Source organism: Osmia bicornis, chromosome 13 (assembly GCF_907164935.1).
Source record: "Osmia bicornis bicornis chromosome 13, iOsmBic2.1, whole genome shotgun sequence".
Classification (NCBI taxonomy): Eukaryota; Metazoa; Arthropoda; class Insecta; order Hymenoptera; family Megachilidae; genus Osmia; species Osmia bicornis.
The window spans coordinates 7,102,056-7,120,858 of NC_060228.1; the positions used below are offsets into that span (position 1 = coordinate 7,102,056).

Consider the following 18,803-nt stretch of genomic DNA (forward strand, 5'->3'; position numbering starts at 1 on the left):
ACTCGGTGCAAAAGCTTCTCGGATGAGCTGATGTCATCTAGGAGTAATAATAGAAATGATATCAGTAGTTCAGATCAAACGTTGCAGGCAAAATAGCTCGTAACTATTCTACATCTCGCTTATAAATTTGCTTTTTTATATTCCTCAGAAGAAACATACGCGCAGAAATTATGTAATTTGTCCTTATCTTTTTTAATTAAGGCACGGATCTTTGGATTTAATAATATTATTAAATAATTCGGTAATCAAAAAGATGTCGATGATCGGTCGAAGAAAGGACGATGTGCACGCATCGTCTAGGCATGTGTGGGGAGTAGTTAATCATCCTGCGGTACGCAATTATTCTAATGAAGGGGCCAGACGCGACTCACATATAAAGAAGGTTCTTCGGTCATCGTGAAGCAAAGGGTGACTACAGACCCCCTGTGTTTTTAGTACAACGTCCTCTGTAATATCATACATCTGACTGTTATAAAGTATTTCACAGATAATTAGCGTAGGAATCCGAATTAAGATTGAACCCAAAATATTCTAAAATATATTTTCATATAAAATTAGATACTTACGAAAAACATTAATAAATCTTTGTAATATCTCATGCCTAAATAATCACACCATAAATTTCAGTAGATTCTAATTATTAAAGCGGCAGATATATTTCACTCTGTGAAATCAATTTCGTCCACATGTCCCGGTTAAAACAATTTCAATATAAATGCAGTTCGTTTTAATTAGCGAGGGTTATTAAAAGATTCCATATGTTTCCAAGATCGATCGCGCGTAATGTTTCAATGTCGCAAAGAAAGTAATACGTGTTGAACGGTTTTCTCGGAATGCGATGCACGGGAATTAATGTCACGTAGCATCATCGCGTAAAAACTGCAATGAACACACGGATTAAAATACACACGGCCTGGATCAAAGAGGAAAAAAGGAGGCTCGGTAACGTTGAACAGAGGTCTTTGAAAGCGTCTATAAAGTCGGTTCATCGTTGACAGACGTCAGCCAAAGGACGACGTCTGATTTCGTTCTGGAACCAACTGTGGTTAGACTTCGTCTCTGTTTTTTTCCACCAGACGTTCCGTTTTTACTTTGCATGGGACAATGTTGTACCATAGGTACCCTGCAGGCTGTGTTCATTACAGTGGGTTGCAATGTATTTTAAAAAAGATCACAGAAATTTGAATAACTTTATTAAAAATTAAATTTTTGGTATAAAATTTTATTTATATACCAGTCTGCAAGATAATGTAAAAATGAGCTATTCGTTGGTGAATTCAATTGAGTTCCATGGAAGAGCGAGATGGCAATTTTCTTCAAACGAAACGCATTCCTTCCTCTGATTTCCATAAAACGGACACGCATTCCTTCTCTGTACTATTGTTGTCGTTTCTTCTTCTTCTGGCATTTTGCATCGCATTGTTTCTGAGTCGTTTCGTTTTCGCGATAATTGCGGCAACAAGCTTCCACTTGACTCGTGCCATCAAGCCCTTAAACTAACCCCGCCTCGTTCTCTTCTGTTTCGCTTATTTCCTTCTTCTTCGCGGTGTATGGAGTGTGGGAATTTTAAGGATGATTCAGAATTAACAATTCAGAAGCTTACAAAAAAATTGTTAAAATCTTTTAGTATTTCTAGCTAAATTTTCTTATTTCCACTGTAGCACTCAATGCGTTAAGGAAGATACTAAATTCCGTCAATATTTTACCTACTAATAATATAAAGTAGTGAACTCAACGCTTGGGTGATCGTGTCCTCTTTACTTGCCGTACCAAACACGGTCGTTTTCACTGCAACATTCAAGGTATTAACATACACCTAACTCATGAATATGTTACTTCTCGAACGACTGCAGACTTGGTTCACCTCTGACGAAGGTTTACGTCTGCCGCGACCCGGTTGAATCGTCCACGACAGTGGAAGGAAACGCGATTATGTCGACATAAAACGAAAACTTGTTCCCCACGCATTACCATTCAAGCCCGAAATGCGTTTCCTACCGTGCAGCGGTACGTTTGATGCATCCGACGTTCTCACTGCATCTTCCCCACCAGTCTGTTCTGCATTTCTCTTTTGCAAGCAGTCGCCTTTTTTGCCGCAGTATTCTTTCGTTCCCTTCTTTTACTTATTTGCCTTCTATCCGTCTGCTTCTTTCTAATCACCGTGGAATTAATCATTTCGTTGGAGTTGAAAAGTTAATTCCTTCGGAACGTTTTTCTCTTGAGAAGGAAGAAAAGTGTATCTAATGAAATTTTTATTAATCCTGGAACGTGACGAGTGGGAAGGATTAAATTGCAACATGGGATGCATTAACCACTCCAATGATAAGATATAAATGTTACGATTACCTCGACGCAGGTAGCCGATATTTGTTATTTGCTTTAATTTCCGCTTACGCGTTGCTTGCATCGTTTTTCTGCCGCGTTACGACAGGCTGCGGTAGGGAAACTCGAACGTCGTGGCCGTGGAACGTGTCTCGTTATGAAATATGCATGATCGAGATAACACGATGACAATGAATCGCTAGAATCTCCTCGTTCGAATGTTACATGCCAGACGCGAGATGTTATTCCTTCGATCTGTCTTTGAATAGACGTATCTTCTTTAAATTCTTGATGCCCCTTCAATTGAAACAGATTCATATTTTTTATTTAAATAACTTGAATTTTTAAGGTTCAAACATTTTTCTAGATATGTAAAAGGAATATGAAAAATAAGGGGTGGTTTGTCTTTTTTTATTGAATTCGTGTTTTTGTGAAAATTAATCACAAGAAGCAACTCTGACACCTGCCACGCGTACTAATTGCTTGTCCAAAATCAACCACAATTGCACGCGCTAATTAACCGTTGAAAATCAAGCATGAACCCTGAAAACGTCACCGGGGACAGTAACTTGTACGTGCAATTCCAGTTCTTTGTAATGCAGACGAGTTTCGCGAATGTCTTCTAATAGTAACTACTCTCTCTCTCCCGGAACTGTGCAGCCTGTTGCTGACGTTACACGGTGCACTCGAGGGAAGCGTGCAGCTTGTTGTAGTACCTTTTAACGTTGCTCGTCACGGTGACAGGCCACGGTCCGTGGACATAGCTACAAAGGGGTACGTTTCAAAGTGGTCTTCGCTTCCTTTGCTTACACTTATTCCCGCCTTTTTGGCGTCACACGTAGTACGTGTCGCGTTATTCTGTACGGTATAAAAATTATTTTATGCTATGCAATGGCAATGTGTGATAAAGAATAGAAGAGAAAGTCCCAGTCAATAAATTTCTGGGTATTGGAAAGTGAATTCCTTGGGAGCTTTAGTCACCTATGCCCTGTGCCTTTCCTAAATGATCTACTCATGAAAGGTCGTTTAAATATTAGTTAATTGAAATTCCTTAAATTTCGATGGAAGATCGCGATGGAAGGACGATTTCGATGGTGGAGCGACAAAACTCGTTCCCCAGTTGGAGGTTCCAGCAGCTTATCAGCTTTCCGTAGGCAGTGCCGCGCGTCCGCCCGTCGCTTTGTGTGGCTCTTTACGCCGCAGAGAGACCACAAACGGGGTGTCAGTGTCCCATTGCGTGAGATAATGCATTGGGTTGCGTGTATGTCCACGCACAATGGCCTCGACAGCTTTCGTGCCTTTGTACGGGTCCCACTATGCGGCCTGATGTCTTTCGACCGATGCGAACGCTGCATAATAATATCATTCAGCGTGACCGGCCAGTGAATCACTCTGGTTCAACAGTGCAAACAGAAACGAAATGGATTTGAAATTGAATCATTAGCTGCTTGTACCGATGCAGAACACCTCCTATCATCCATGACGATCAGTGTCCATTTAGGTTCTATCATTATTTTGATACTATTCACTGTATGGTCATCGCATCGGTTGATTGCCTGTTGGAATATTCCGAAAGTTCGCGTGGCTGAAGTAGTTTGTTGTTTTAAGTGGACGGGTCAACTGTGGAGGTTCAACGAAGCCAACGGGGGACGGCATACCTTTGTAATTAAGCGAATTGGTTGTCTAGCGGACGTCTGAGAGTGATCAAAATTGGCGGACGTCTCGAACGGACAGACGACGTTGCATGGAAACATTATTTCAGTGCGATGTTGTCTAGAGATAGAATCTGGGTTCTGTGAAACGCAAATGACTTGAATTTTATTTTAACGCAAAATTATATCTCTGTTCTCCATCGAATATCAGAAGTAGCAGACGAACAATTCCGCGAATTCGCGTACACTCGCGAGCGGATTATTCACGGCAGAATTCTCGGTGCCGCCTCGAATTTGTCAATGAATAAAAGCTTATGTTAATCACCGGGAGACCCGGCCAACGACCGGGATATTTCATCGGATTAATACGCGTATACGAGAGAGAAAGGATACTCGCTGGCCACAGGGCTTCGTTTTAAGTCCATAGAATCGAATTATAGCATTCCAGCCTGTTTAATTCGAGCCTCGAAACGACCGAGTGATTTATAATCCGGCCGCGTCAGACGGTCTGACGATCGTTGACGGTGTCCAGGGAATGCAGATCGCCGAAACCGAGCCGTGATCCCGCTGATCTTTACAAGCATTGTAATTAAAGGCGAATCTTTTAGCCGAGAAGTCGATAATTACATGGCGGCTCGTCGCTGTTCAACGCGGGCCCTGCATAATCAATAAAAGTTAAACGCACCACGTGGTTAGTATTTTTTGGAATACCAATTTTTAGAGAGAGAAGACTCGTACGACATTTAGGTCGACGTTATTAATTTCTTTAAGGAATAATTGAAACGTCCCTAATGTTCATTTCTCGACCGTGAAACAATAATGATCCGAGTCAAAATTTAAATTATACATTACGAGGCAGAATGAAAAAGTTAATTGAATTTGCATCAAGAACAAGCATCGAACAGCGCGAAAGTTACTTTCCTATAACAGAGGGTCAAACTTCAATTTATACTTCAACTCGGGGATATAATTGAGTCTGGAGTCGCAAATGGAAGCTCTAACGCACTCGATCGGATTCATTAAGGGGCACCCAACTTTCATTTCGTTCCCCTCGTTGACAATCGCGGCAGTGCGTTGTGTTTTCGAAAGTGGATCGCGTGAGCGCAGGTGGTACCAGCAGGGCCCCTCTACCTGTCGTACGTGCGCATCCCGAAAGTAATTACGGTCGGATGAGTAAATTTCGAGCTCGATCGTATCTCACTCTCCGCTTAGCGTTCGCTTCTTTCACCTTCTTCCTCTTTTTCTCCCTTGCGGCCTGCGCCTCCGTTGTTACTTTCTTCCTTGCCGCGTCCTGTTCCTCTCTGCGATTCCCTTCGTTCTCTCGTCTCTCTCCAACCGACGTTTCCCTCTTTCTCCCGCTCTGTACTTTCGTCTTTTTCTCGGGAATTCTGGTTTGGGCGGTCGTAGGAAGTATTGCGACTGGGTGGTCCTCCCGGTGGCTGCATTGAGACGTCAGCACCGAAGTAGCCCCGGCTGTACCCCTTCATCCTGGTGTGCGTGATCCTCGAAACCGTGCCCGCCCGCTCGCTATCCTCAGAACGAACCACTGTCCGTTTTGCGTACAAACCTCGTACACGGGGATCCTGTTCATGGGAGAACATTATTCCCATTGGTTCACGAGTGCTTTTGGAACTCACCGATTGCTCCCTTACGTAATTGGACTACCGTGTTTGTCCAGTTAACTTATTGTCCTGGAACTTTGCACGGTGCACTTACATTGGTCCTGACGTAACGTTTAAGAACGGGGATGGGTGCAATGTATGTGAAATATTTTATCGATGGATATTGGAAGTCACAATAAATAAATATGTAGATGATTTTTATTCATATTCTTTATGAAAGAAATGTCACTTGAAACGGTAGTTAGTAAATACTTTCAATTGGACCAATTTGGAACAACTTGTTCGAAAGAGCAATTGAATCATCGAATGACATGTTCCCGAACAAGATCGCCCGGAGGAAACACGTGACTGTACACGGGCTCAATTACGCGCGTAATTATAGTCGCAACGGCGATCAGAAGCGTGGTGCACCGCAAGTTAAGTAATATCGACGTCGTGTCAATGAAGCTGTGCTCGTCACGAAGGAAAATATCTCGCTCGGAGTAATCTGATTGGAAAATTAGAATCTACTTGGTCGTTCATGATCACGGTCGATCGCGATGTACAGATAAACCTGACGTCATCGAGGATAATTACGACACGTGTAACGAATTACGTTCTACCGTCTTGAAAGTATAGAATCATACTTTTCTTATATCGAAAGTTTCACGTGAAATTTAGCTTCTCGATGGCGTCTGTTCGCAGATTAGAAGCTTAACACGAGAACGTTTTCCTTCGAGCAGGCTGCATGTCGGACTTGTCGAACGGAATAACGACGGTTCTTTGTTCACGCGAACACGCTATTCGTTCTCACTTGCAAATAGATTCCCGAGGGCTTACCACACCTGAGAGCATCTCACCTCGGGGAAAGAGAGAAAGATGTCGATGGATCCGGGCCGTGTTTCGTCGAGTGGTTGCACGGCACGGTCGGCCGAGGTGTCGGGAATGAGCAAGATCAAGATCCCTGGCAATCGTTCGAGCCGCATACGTTTCGTTTAGCATACATGTAGATCAGCTCTAGTTAACATATTCGATCCCATTCGCCACGTATCGATCTACCCTGTCCCCCCTTCTACTGACAGCCCCCCGTGAGAATTTGAAATTCGATGCATTCGAGATTCGAGGCAACGCCAGCGGCGAATATCGATCTATGATTATAATATTAACGCTGTATTATTTGAGAAATTAATAATTCAATTGTTACATCGAAAGATCCTTGGAAATATACCATCGCTAGTACGCGTTTCCTTCACTCATGAAAGTGGAATAATCAAGTTCCACTTTTTCTGACTCCAAGACTCGATCTAGCATCGTGGGAAAAACGGGATAGAAAATATTCTATTTACTTCCAGGTGCGCATATATCGAAACTGTTTAATATACTGGATCCAGTAGGCAGCGATTTGCTGGTGCACGCGTGCTGCCTTGGGGATTTAAATTCTCACAGGAAGACGACTTTCTTCGGGTCGTTATATTTCCATTCGACCAACGTGATTCCAATTTATGCTTCTACTTTCGCCCGGCCACTGGTGGTGATTCCACCTTGACGCGCGATGCTCGAATAAATCTGAAGTGAACCTGTATTACACGAAATTGCATGTGTTAAATACCTTCGGGATATCTGATTTAAATTTACTGGTAATTAATTGCAATTAAATGACATGATTTTGAAACAGTCGATATGGGTCGAGAATCATTGGAAATTTAGATAATTATAATTTTAGATTATAGAAATAATTATAAATCGCTGTGCAAAGGAGATCGAATGGCAAAGAGTTTCACCTGAATTTTTCTTCCATCGAAGAAGAACTTTACCGTTACTTTCGATATTGCACAAGATCCCACTAAGAGATACATAAAATTTCAATTATTCAGATTCATCATTATCTCCGCTGTTAAACGCGAGGAGACGATTAAAGTTGGCTTGGTTCGTGTCGGGTCGGATCGAGGCACGATTTCATAACCGAACTGTTGGAACGGTGCAGAGAAATGGCCACCTAAATTGCTTTATCTCGCGTATAAATATCTACAGTGTTGGGAAAACGGGCCTAATGAACGGCAGAAACGATTCCGCGTACCAACGAAAGATACCTGATTGTTATTCTCGGTGAAAGACAAAACAAGGAGGAGAGGTAACGCGAGTATCACGTGCAACATGCTCGTTGCTTCTGATCCCGGCTTGCAAACCGCCTGCAGGCTTTTCGAGCGTCCGTAACACACGAAGAACCGAGCCGGCACAGCTCGCCACTCGTGGGAAGATGGAATTGGGTTAATCTTGCGGGTCGATACGTTTCGAAGGATAAGGGAACCGTCGTGATGAGCTCAGCCACGAGACATTTGTCAAAGTCCGACGGTTTCCAGCCAGGACGTTCCTTTGAAAAATGAAAGAGGAAGAGCTGGACACACGAAACTCGACGTCGTAATGGATGCTAAACGACTCGCAGGGACGTGATTACGCAAACAACACGAACGGGATGAGCAATGCCAGAGACCTTCAGCATCAGTTGCGCGAATTGTTTCGGACCAAGGGTACCATTTTCTTAAACTTCAGATATATTCTTCATTCGTGAAACGACAAATTTCAATTGCAAAGAAAATCAAATTAGGAAGGGATCAATGCCAAGGGGTATAATAGAAAATCATGATCAAGATTGTTAGGAGAGGATCAATGGCGGATCGGAATAGCACGATCAGGATTAGCAGGGAACACGGATGTTCATGCAGTTGCATTCTGGTTTCTTTTGTCGATCGTGCATGGGGAATACGTGTGCTATAGTGTGCGATACGTATGGATCACCGTATTATGGCGAGCCGTTACAACCGCTTTTAACGTGCAAACAGAGACGAGGAGCTCGTGACATTGCACTGTCTATGATAATACCGCACGTGAACTCTATAATCCGGTCTACCAATGCAGTCTATCCCGGGCATTCGTGCAGTCTGGCGTGCTTCGAGGATCTAACCGTGTTGGGGATCCAGCAGTTTTACGAGATCGTTAGCGGACGCACTTGAGAGCCGAGACACTCGAATTGAATCGTTTGGATAGCGATCGATTCGCGTGATAGCAAATCATTTGGCTTAACTCTCTAAAGACGATCGTTGCTTCGAATAGAAGCATGCAAGTTTTTTGCATTGAAGAAAGTATAGAATTATGGTACAAAGGAAAACGTAGTAACTAGACCAGGATCTAGATTCGAAGACGTTCAGAGTAGCAAAGTTTGTCTCCTAATTGGTGTAAGGAACTATTTATACAAAAGTGTTTCTATTCATACCGTTTCTAGATAATGAACTATAAATTCAGAGTAAACTTCATTTCATACCTGTTAACGCTACAAATCGCGAATAACATCCACGACCCTCTGCAGCATCGTCTCTTTCCTTCTTTTTCCAGGTTAAAAGTAGCTCGAGCTCGGAGCATTCGCTTTCAACTATAAATATCAAACTGTCTCCGCTTCGATATTAGATTAAACCGCGGCTGGAACAATCCATTAACGCCAGCAACAGCGTAACTGAACGTTTCCGTTTCCCTTTTCTTTTTTTTTCTTTCTTTCTTTGAAGGAGTAGCTAAAGAGTGAGGCGGTCGCTTTCAACCGTAAAGATCGAGCACCGTGGCAATTCTTTACCTTCGATTCTAAACGTGTACCAGCAGAAACGTTCGCGTTAAGGTTAAATGGAAAGCATCTACCTGAAGCGAGAGAAATCGTTTCAGAGAAATATGCATTTGGACGGGTCGTATTGATGTTCCTTAGATGCACGGACCACACACGGTACCAGCGAAACAATTCTCGACACGCGTGCACCCTCCGTGTAATGACACACCGTACGCGAACATAGTAGCTCTAATGCACCGTGACAACCTCGGACGAGCTGTAATTTTAATAATAATAGGGATTTTGGGCCACGGGGATTAATAGCGAACCGCGAACCCGTCCTTTGATACCTTAAAATGTTCCAGACCCAGAAATATCCTCAGGGTGTTTCGTTCATTCGTTCGATATACTTTTTTCTCTTTTAAATAGGATTAAGAGAAAAGGATCGTGGGAATCTGAAAAAATACCTGCGAAAGGTATTCTGCATAACACTAAAGGATTAATCTTAGAAAATTTATGAATGAGGGGGCTCATCGAAATTACTAATTAAAAGATATTGAAAATTTTATTTTTCTCATCTAGAAAATTTCTAAAAATTATTTATTCTTATTTATACCTTCAAGACGAATTAAAATGAAAAAATAAAGAGTGGATATAGGATAGAATTAATAAGACTTCTGGTCGATCTTGTTCGACGAAGCTGATTACGTTTATATTTTATCTCTCCAGTCAATAATCGAGCGTGAAAATTTGCATGGTTGTATTTCAGAAGCTTTGCCAAGCGAACGGCGATCTTTCTGGCGGCACGTCGTGCGTCAAACTTTCCAGTGGCCGTGGCGACAGCCGGCACACCTTCAAATTAATTTCCATGGATTTCCATGGGACTGGCTGATATCCGAGCCAGCAAACGCGATCGTTTCCCGGCGTCGACCGTGAGCCGGGAATTAATTGGACGCGGTTTTAACTTTACGACTGTCACTATTATACGGCCTCGGAGAGGCTTAATGCGGCCCAAGCCTCCGCTCGCTGCTCGTACAAGATAGTTAACGATTAATACGATCGCTCGCATTTACCGGCGCGTGTTTCACACGCCGACCGGCTAGACGACGCTAATTACGCTATCAAGTAACGCGAGGGTGTCGCGCACCATCCGTGATAATTGTGTCCGACTTGCGGCTTCAATTGGGATGAATTGTTTTCACGCTATCCCTTCTAGTTTCCCGCGCTCTTTCATTCGCAAACGCTCATCTTTTATTTAGTGTTAGGATTACTATAGCTCCGTGTACATCGTGTAGACATTTTCCTTAGGCATCAAATTGGTATGCCATAAGTGCTGTTTTGCAATACTTTTGTGTCATCAAATTGCATCAGACTTGATACGTTTCGAAATCGACCATTTGATATGCAACAACGCAATCGAACTCTACTGACAGACTGCAGCTGCACACAACTGCAGTCTATTAGCGATTCCTTCCACAACTATTTCAGCTGTCGAACAATATTGTAATCTGGAATACTAGGACAGTCGTGCATCATACCTTCATGGAATCTGAGATGGTCGAACCGTGAACCATTGAATTTATTTCTGAGAATCCTTTACAGTAAAATACTGCATTTAAAAAATGTCCCTGCTTCGTATTACGCTAATCGAGTTTGCAAAGGTCAATTCAATTTTACATGCATACGGATGTCACAATTGTAACATAACGATGTTTAAGGTCGTGTTAACACAATTATTCTTAAATGACAAAGTTCAGGGCCAAATGAAGAAGAATTTTTTTAAAATATAAAAAATCTCAAAAAATGATTAAAATAATAAATCTACAGAGCAGCATTCTATGGTTTCCTATAATCTCTTTATTACATAGGTAGTTAGAGATTACGAACAGTGGTTCGTAATAATACAACATTAGGCTGAAACGTTCCAATTAATGAGTAGACGCGTACGCAGCACACATACTAATATGGAGCCGGACCCACTGGCGGTCGTTGCAGTTTGCGCAATACAGGATGCACTAATATGGTTCCAGGGGCTCCGATAGAAAGCGAGATACATACGTTATGAGCCCTCGTCCCGGCCTCTTTGCATACGCGCCTCGTGTGCGGTTCGTGAGCAAAAATCTCCGCCGATTCCTCGAGAAACCGCTCGCCGAGTTTCGTCGGTCCGCCTTCGTCGTGGCAGGCCTCCTTTCTCGCTCTTGTTTCGCACAATTTTACCGTAACTTTCTTGCAACCGAACGACAAATAAAAATTTGCATAAACGAGACCCGATCAATCGACCACGTTGCCGACTACATTAATCAGCTTGCTCGAAATCGGCTTTAACGCCTCTGTAAATAACTACCTGTTTTTTCGATGACACGAATTTGTTTCACCTCCATCGTTTTCTTTGACTTTGATTAATGTTTACGAATGAACGAGTCGAAGCCTCTGTCGGAAACTGATGAAAATTTATCAAAATTTTTAAAAGCTGAAAGGATTTACGAGTTCCACGATGATAACATGATCAAAGGATATAGATTGTTGCATCCTGGCGCAGTGGAGCACGCATGAATGCATAAGTTTCGATGTCAAAAGAAGACTTGTCTTCGGGACGTGTTTATTTAACGTTACCTTTTCGAGCGGCCATTGTCGATGCCCCTTGATGGACGGAAAAACGGATGCACGGTAGATTACGGTTCGAGTGCTTTCTTAAAAAGTACCTGACCTTTTCCCGAAGCTATGCCGTTGTAAAGATGAAATCGGTCCGACATTTCGTGAAGTGTTATTTTTTTCCGATGGAGATCGAACGATAAATATTGAACTTCAAGCGTTGGACCACGGGCCGGCGAGTCACGATTTAAAATTCAATCTACAAAAAATATCTAAAACGCCGCGAACATTCATAGGATCTAGTGAGTGGCGATTGGCTTTCGTTGACCGTAAAGAAATTATTCGAATTTCTATCTCATTGTTAAATCCACCGTGAAGCCTTTTCAAAGCGTGTCGTCTGGGGATGAACAGAAATATCATTGTCCACGTTAAAACTCACCCTCTACAAGAGAAAAGAAAAGCCACGCGCCCGGCAACGTGGCGCGTTGAAAACCAAATTTAACCCCGTTGCTCGACCGAGGAGAGCTTCAAAGAGGTAGGTCCGGCTAGCAGCGCGGAAAGAACGTCCTAAAAATAGGAATTCGCGGACGAAGCGAAGTAAACGGGACGCACGAAGCTGCGTATATATGGAAGGTTCATATGGAGGCGAAAAAGGAGAAAAGACAAAAGGAGGCTGACAATACGCGCGACAGAAGACGGAACATCGTGCCGACGACAGAACTGTCGTGCGACCAAGTGAACCGAGTCAACGGCCCGAAAGAGCGGAAGGGGCGGAAACGGCGAGTCGCGCATAAATAAGCGGCTGGAAACCACAATGGTTTTGCGGAGACGTCGCGTGTGGGCAGTACCATGCTGAACGGTACGAGCCTCTTGACCTCAAAATCAATGTGAAACAATTTGACTGACGACCTCTGCTGTGACACGTCGTAAATCATGGGCTGCATCGAACCGGACGACTCTTGCCCGTGCATCATCTGACGCCGTTCGTGTCACTTTGAAAAGCGGAAGATGCACGAAACGATTCTAGGGTCGATGGAGTTCTTTAGTGTTTCCTCGTGTGACAACGCGTTTGTTGAAATCACGTGGATTTTCTGGTGGGAGGAGTGTGTACACTCGAGGTCGTGGGCTGTAATCGTGGCGAAAGAGCGATTGTAGGTCTTGAGGTAGGTTCGGGTTAGAGATATACACGGAACGAATGTATTTGTTCAATTAAATGATTTATTTTCACTGTTGGTGGTATATAGGGGATTTTACGAAACAATTAATGCTCCAAGATGAAATGGTACCTCCTTAAATTCTATTGTGAGACGATAAAAATAGTGTTGAAGCGTGATCAAGATTTTCGCGTCCATTAGAAGCGTCATAAAAGCCGAAGTCATTTAGAGAGGCTTCTATCGTGAATGGAAGTAGGTGCTCGAAGGATTTCACCCTCGTCTGATGCAATTATAATCGCCGCGACCGATCGTTGATCGGCGCGTTTGGCCATGGCTGAAGAGGTTCGTTGGCTTGGCCGTTTCACGACTCGTTGTCCACGTCGCTCGTTAAGCCGGTTTCGCGATTTACGATTCTGCCGTGCGAAAGCTCGGAATAATCAAGAAAAAGGGCGAGGGAAAGGTTCGCGGCGGGACATAGAGCGCGGTGGTAAAAGGAGCGGAATCGCTCGTAATGACTGCCAAGTGTATCTCGAGGTGGATCCACGGCGAGCATTATGCTTTCATAAAAGATCCCGATCAGTTGCGGCCAGATGGAAGCAGCAGGTCGCGTCGAGTTTATGTCGCGCGTGCATGATGCGAGAAACGCATCGTTGAATGCAGCTCGCGCGTTGCAATCAGTGTCGCGTTAACTCGCGACGCGGAATTTAATCCTTTCGCTGGGACGTCCGCTGCGCAATAATCGCGGCTTGATCGCTGAAACTTGTAAACAATTTGTTCGTTACTTGTTTTGACGCTATCAAGAGAGATCACTATCTTATTACAGATGAATATTAATTCATTCTTTTACATAAACACCGGCAAGACGGAGGCTTAATCATTCATTACTAATCTTTTTTTTCTTCAAATAAGCACAATTAACGTTGTTTATGGATCTTCTATAATTATCATTTATTTATTAAAGAAAGCTAACTTGAGATTAAACTGCATATGTTCTTGCAATCTCTAAAGTATTAACGTTACATAAAAAAGGTAACAAGTCATATTGCAGATTCAAGTCACTTGCATGTTACGGAAATGGAAATGATGTCAATTAGTAAACGTACGAGCATAGAAATGAATTTTAGTTTCATAGTTTGTCTTGTGCTATCTCTTACAAGAGCTGCGTCGCGTCAAGTGCATTACCGCAAACTTCACCTGAGATTTTTAGAGCATGATTAGACGCAGCTTGAGTGTCAAGCGTTCCAGCAATAACTGAAACAATAATTAATTCTGTCCCGTCTCGTTAGGCTGGCAATAACGAGTGGACAGCGAAAGTTTAAGCCTCGAAAGCTTATCTGACATCTCGGATCAGCGAATAGTGGACTTACGAAACGAGCGAGTGTCATCGTTAGAATTCGTGTCATTCCATTTGCAGTGGCGGGAACTGGTTCGAAGTTTCATGCTCGAACGATCTTATAACGATTTTTACGATTATACACATGCCTATCCCAGCTTCTTTATTTCGTCTCGATTATATACCTGAACGCTGTTAGAAAACAAATATTCACGGTTACAATTTAACATTTATGTTTCGACTTTATTTTATTTTCTAATTAATCTACCAGTTTCGACTATTGCAATTAAATGCTTCGGAGCACATATTATGCTCACGCTTCTAATACACAGAAATGATGGCTACGTGATTCGATGGAAGCTATAAAGAAAATACGAAGCATTTTCTAGTCGCTTTATCGGTGGAAGAAGAATGTTCCATTCATACTTTTACACGCCATTTATGGACGCCCCGTGCACGATATCAGTCTTATCAGCACTTCTACGCCGCCTACAATTTAATGCGGCTGTATGCGCATGTAGAGCTATCGGGAAAGGAAAGACGGCGTTGCAAGAAATGCTACCTGCGTGGCAAACAACCGCGAAACTTCTTGTCGACGAGTATTCAGTGCCGATCTCGGGCATCCGAATATCGTTCCAGTTCTTTGTCTTCTGTTTTCTCCCAGTATTTACGATGATATTGTAACGCTAGCGAGTATTACTCTTGCGATTGTTCGAACCGCAGGGAACAGCTTAACATTTTAATAGTGGGATGTCTTTGTGTGAAAATTGGTTTCAAAGGTACTGCAATTTATGTGATCTTTATAGATCAATACAATTTGCAGTATTTAATAATCTAGAGAGTATACTACTTTTCTTGGAAAGATGAAAAATTCTGTATGGAGTTTGATATTATAATTAACACCTCTGTAGTTCGAACAGGTATTTAACTCTTGAATGTATGCCAAACGAATGCTTCTAGGTGGCTATGATGATCGTGATCTATCGCCTCGGGTGTGGTCGGTTCAGAAGTGAAAGTATCGTCGTGACAATAAAGATTGTGTATTATTATGCCTACCATCTTTCACGAAACCATTATGGACAGTCGAAAGTTCCATCGAAAAGAATATACCTGTCCAGTAAATTTTGTTTGTTCATTCATTCGATAGCTTATTGACGTTCTTCGTTTCATATTCAGTCAGAAACATTTACGTTACGTTAATCATTCGCAAAAGTAAGGGATCATAAAAATTCAAGGGGAAAAAAGCTTCCTGACAAATGCATTTAAAGCAACCCGTTTACATTGTGGTTTCAATATGCGAACCTTTTTAAGAGAAATTGAATTATTTGTTTCAAAGTTTGCGAAACATTTTAACAGCGATAAAATTAAGAGCAATAAAATCGACGAAAGATGAGTTTAATTTAATTTCACCGAGATTATCACACTCGGTACGGTGTTGTTATTAATTGTGATAATAAATAAAACTTTCTCAAAACGTTTTACGTCATCGAGACTGATCATTATCTTACTCTTTTCTTGGGTGGCGAGGCACGGCCTCGTGAAAATTTGTCAAACGCCCGCTCTCTCCTTCGAAGACAAGCTGAATCGCTAATTACATATACGATACGAAACATTTCACTGATACCGGTTCATTAATATCGACTTCGACAGACGCGAACACGGTGGTCCACTAGGGAGGATTTCTCGAGTCGTCATTAATCACCGTATCAAGAACTGGACGACTTAAGAGAGACTTAGAAAGCGTTTGACTTCTTCTAATAAAGCTTCATCTACAAGAATCGCCATTCTAAGAAGAGTGGATCTACGTGTTTGGCATGTTATAATACTTAAGCTTTATGATGGATATTGTTTTTAAGGAGACATCCACAATCTTGTATTTTATATTGTATTTTAGGCACATTAGATTAGACAGTATTTGTTATTACTACAGAATTTTAAACTGTTCCTTGACTACCCGAGGCTTAGTTTAATATTTAAAAGGATATAATGTGTTACACATGGAATGAGAGAAAAAATTGCATTCTTTCAAACTCAGTTAACAAGCTAGAAACATTACGTTAATAACATTTTAAAGTGTTTTTTATTTATATTCACGCGCCTTTTTTAAATAGTACTGCTAGTGCCATCTAGCCATGGGTGGGAAAATGAGCAGACCAAACATTGTACTCGGATGATAAACGACTTTTGTAACTTCTTAGTAAGTGTATATTATTTTACAATCGCAATGTGTTCTAAATATTTGCATTACAAATCCTAACAAGTGTTAAAATTGAAAAATAAAACAAAACATATTTGATGAAAATTGAAATAGGTATAGTCAGCTGGTGGTAAGGCACCGGATTTAAAGTTTTGGAACTATTTGACTTTTTAAATTCGTTAAACCTATTAAATACTCTAATATTTTGCTTTAAATAATATAAATAGAGTTTATTTTGTGTCGTAGCATATACATCAACCCACCAATCACAGTAACTTGCCATCCAATTTCGATCAATCAGAATCGCCATTGTAGGCTAGTATAGTGCGTGGGGTCTCATACCGCGTGTCAATGTTCTTCGAAACTTCGTTCTGAAAACACGTGCTTGTAGGAAGCGAAACTAAATCGTATTAAAATACTGTATTAAATTGTGTTCGTGGTATCTGTAGTAGGAAAAACGGAAGGAAAAGTTGAAGAGGAGGTCGGATTCCTGATTGTTGACATGAATTCTACATTTTCTTCAGAAATGCGTAAGATGATACTTCATACTCTTGTAGTGAATTCACATTAAGATTGGAACAGCATTATCTTAATTATTTCCCTTATATATCGATAATTGCGTAACCCTTACTTGGCCAGTACTACCATATATAGCAACATTTCTTTTAAATCCATCAGAAAATTAGAAAATTTCATTTAAGAATATACGCAGAAATATGTAGTTCCGCTAGTGGTTCCTAGATGTCGCTTTTTGCATTCAACTGTCAGTTTTAATTTTACGTGAATTCATTTGAAATGTGCGTTCACGTGCTGTCAACATCTTTAAAAATACGTGAGGTAAAATTTTTTGCTCTTGCCGTGAATTGACAATGAAGTTGGAAGAACAGTACATTTTTGCCGTAATTTATTGTTATATATTGTGATAAGTGATTTTCTCGATTTTTACTATTATAGCGATATAAATCCGAATTAAAATAACATTTCCTTCATTTATTCTGCTTTTATATCGACAATTTCTTAAATTTCGTTAGTATCTTATGTTTTTTCTACTTTCTGTCCTATATTTTCATGTTTTAAGCTGAGAAAAGTAATCTTGACTTTATTTCAATATGGCGTCTATAGTTTATAACGAACCTTTCCCTTACGATTAGTATTAAAGTTTCGAAGCAATACGAAACTTCTATCAATGGCTGTGATTGGTCGTCTATTATTGCGTCTTACCATTTTGACCAATCAGGTTTATCGTTGTAGGGTGCATGGCGCGGAGTGTGGTGGCGTGCAACAGTCGTCTTCGAAGCTTCGTCCGTTTGGCACGTGTTTGCAACAGGTAAGATTAAATTATCTTTAAATACTAAATTAAATTGCCGATTGGGTATTAAAAGTACAAAAAACAGAAAGAAACATCGAAGAGAAGTCTGAATTCTTGATCTTTGACATTAATTCGGCGTTCTCTTCACAAATATATGGGTTGAAAATTTTTGCTCTCGCCGGGAATGTGCAATAAGAGTGGAATTGCAGAATCTGAATTATTTCTCTTTTATATTGTTAAGTTCCTAAACATTATCGAATATTTTTCATATTGTTTCACACAATTTGCTGTTTTTAATTTAATAACGTCTTTTCTTTGAGCATCGTAATATTATTTCTGTTTAGACGTGTTCGTGTACTTGCTTAGGGATCGGCCGATAGGAGAATATACCGAACATCGCCGAGCGTTGCCGAAGTGCCGACCGGTCTCCGAGGGGAAGGAAGGTCTCGCCATTGCTCTCTCGAGCGTCGAACAGGCAAGACGTGTCAGAGCATCCTTCCGTATAAGTAGTAGGTGCGCATTCTACCTATTAAAATATTTTGCATATATTATAGTTCGATCGGTTATTAGTAATAATTTTATTATTGTTGATTAAATTTTATTTACATAAATTCGTATTTCTTATTTGTTACAGATATTTGATGGATATTGAAAGGACGCCATGACACCTAATATGGGATTGAAATAGAATTTCGTAACAATTTATTGTTTTAATTTATTCTAATCAATTGTTAACATTTATTATTACTTGTTTTTTATTGAGTCGTTGTTAATTATAAGCATATTTGATAATTACTTGCTACCAAAGTCAAGAAAGAAAAGATTAGAGACATTTTTTTCTTTAACCAATTCATAGAAAAAGAATAATTAATTTTTCATTTTATTAAATAATTTCCTCCGGTATTTTAATACATTTGTTTTAAACTAGAACAAAATTGAAATAATTCGTATTCTACTGCAAATGATTGCTTCTCTTCTGCAATTATTAATTATTTTAAACAATCTATTTTTGTTAAATCGTAGTAATTATATTATAATATCCAGTTTTCGATGC

At 40.9% G+C, this 18,803-nt stretch overlaps 1 long non-coding RNA gene across 1 annotated transcript; it reads left to right on the forward strand.

Moving 5' to 3' along the window:
* The first annotated feature begins 16,868 nt into the window (after positions 1 to 16,868).
* Positions 16,869 to 18,498, forward strand: LOC123988406. Its single transcript, XR_006830019.1, has 4 exons — positions 16,869 to 16,970; positions 17,692 to 17,767; positions 18,094 to 18,262; positions 18,384 to 18,498. It is a non-coding gene; the product is annotated as an uncharacterized LOC123988406 (long non-coding RNA).
* Positions 18,499 to 18,803: the final 305 nt, after the last annotated feature.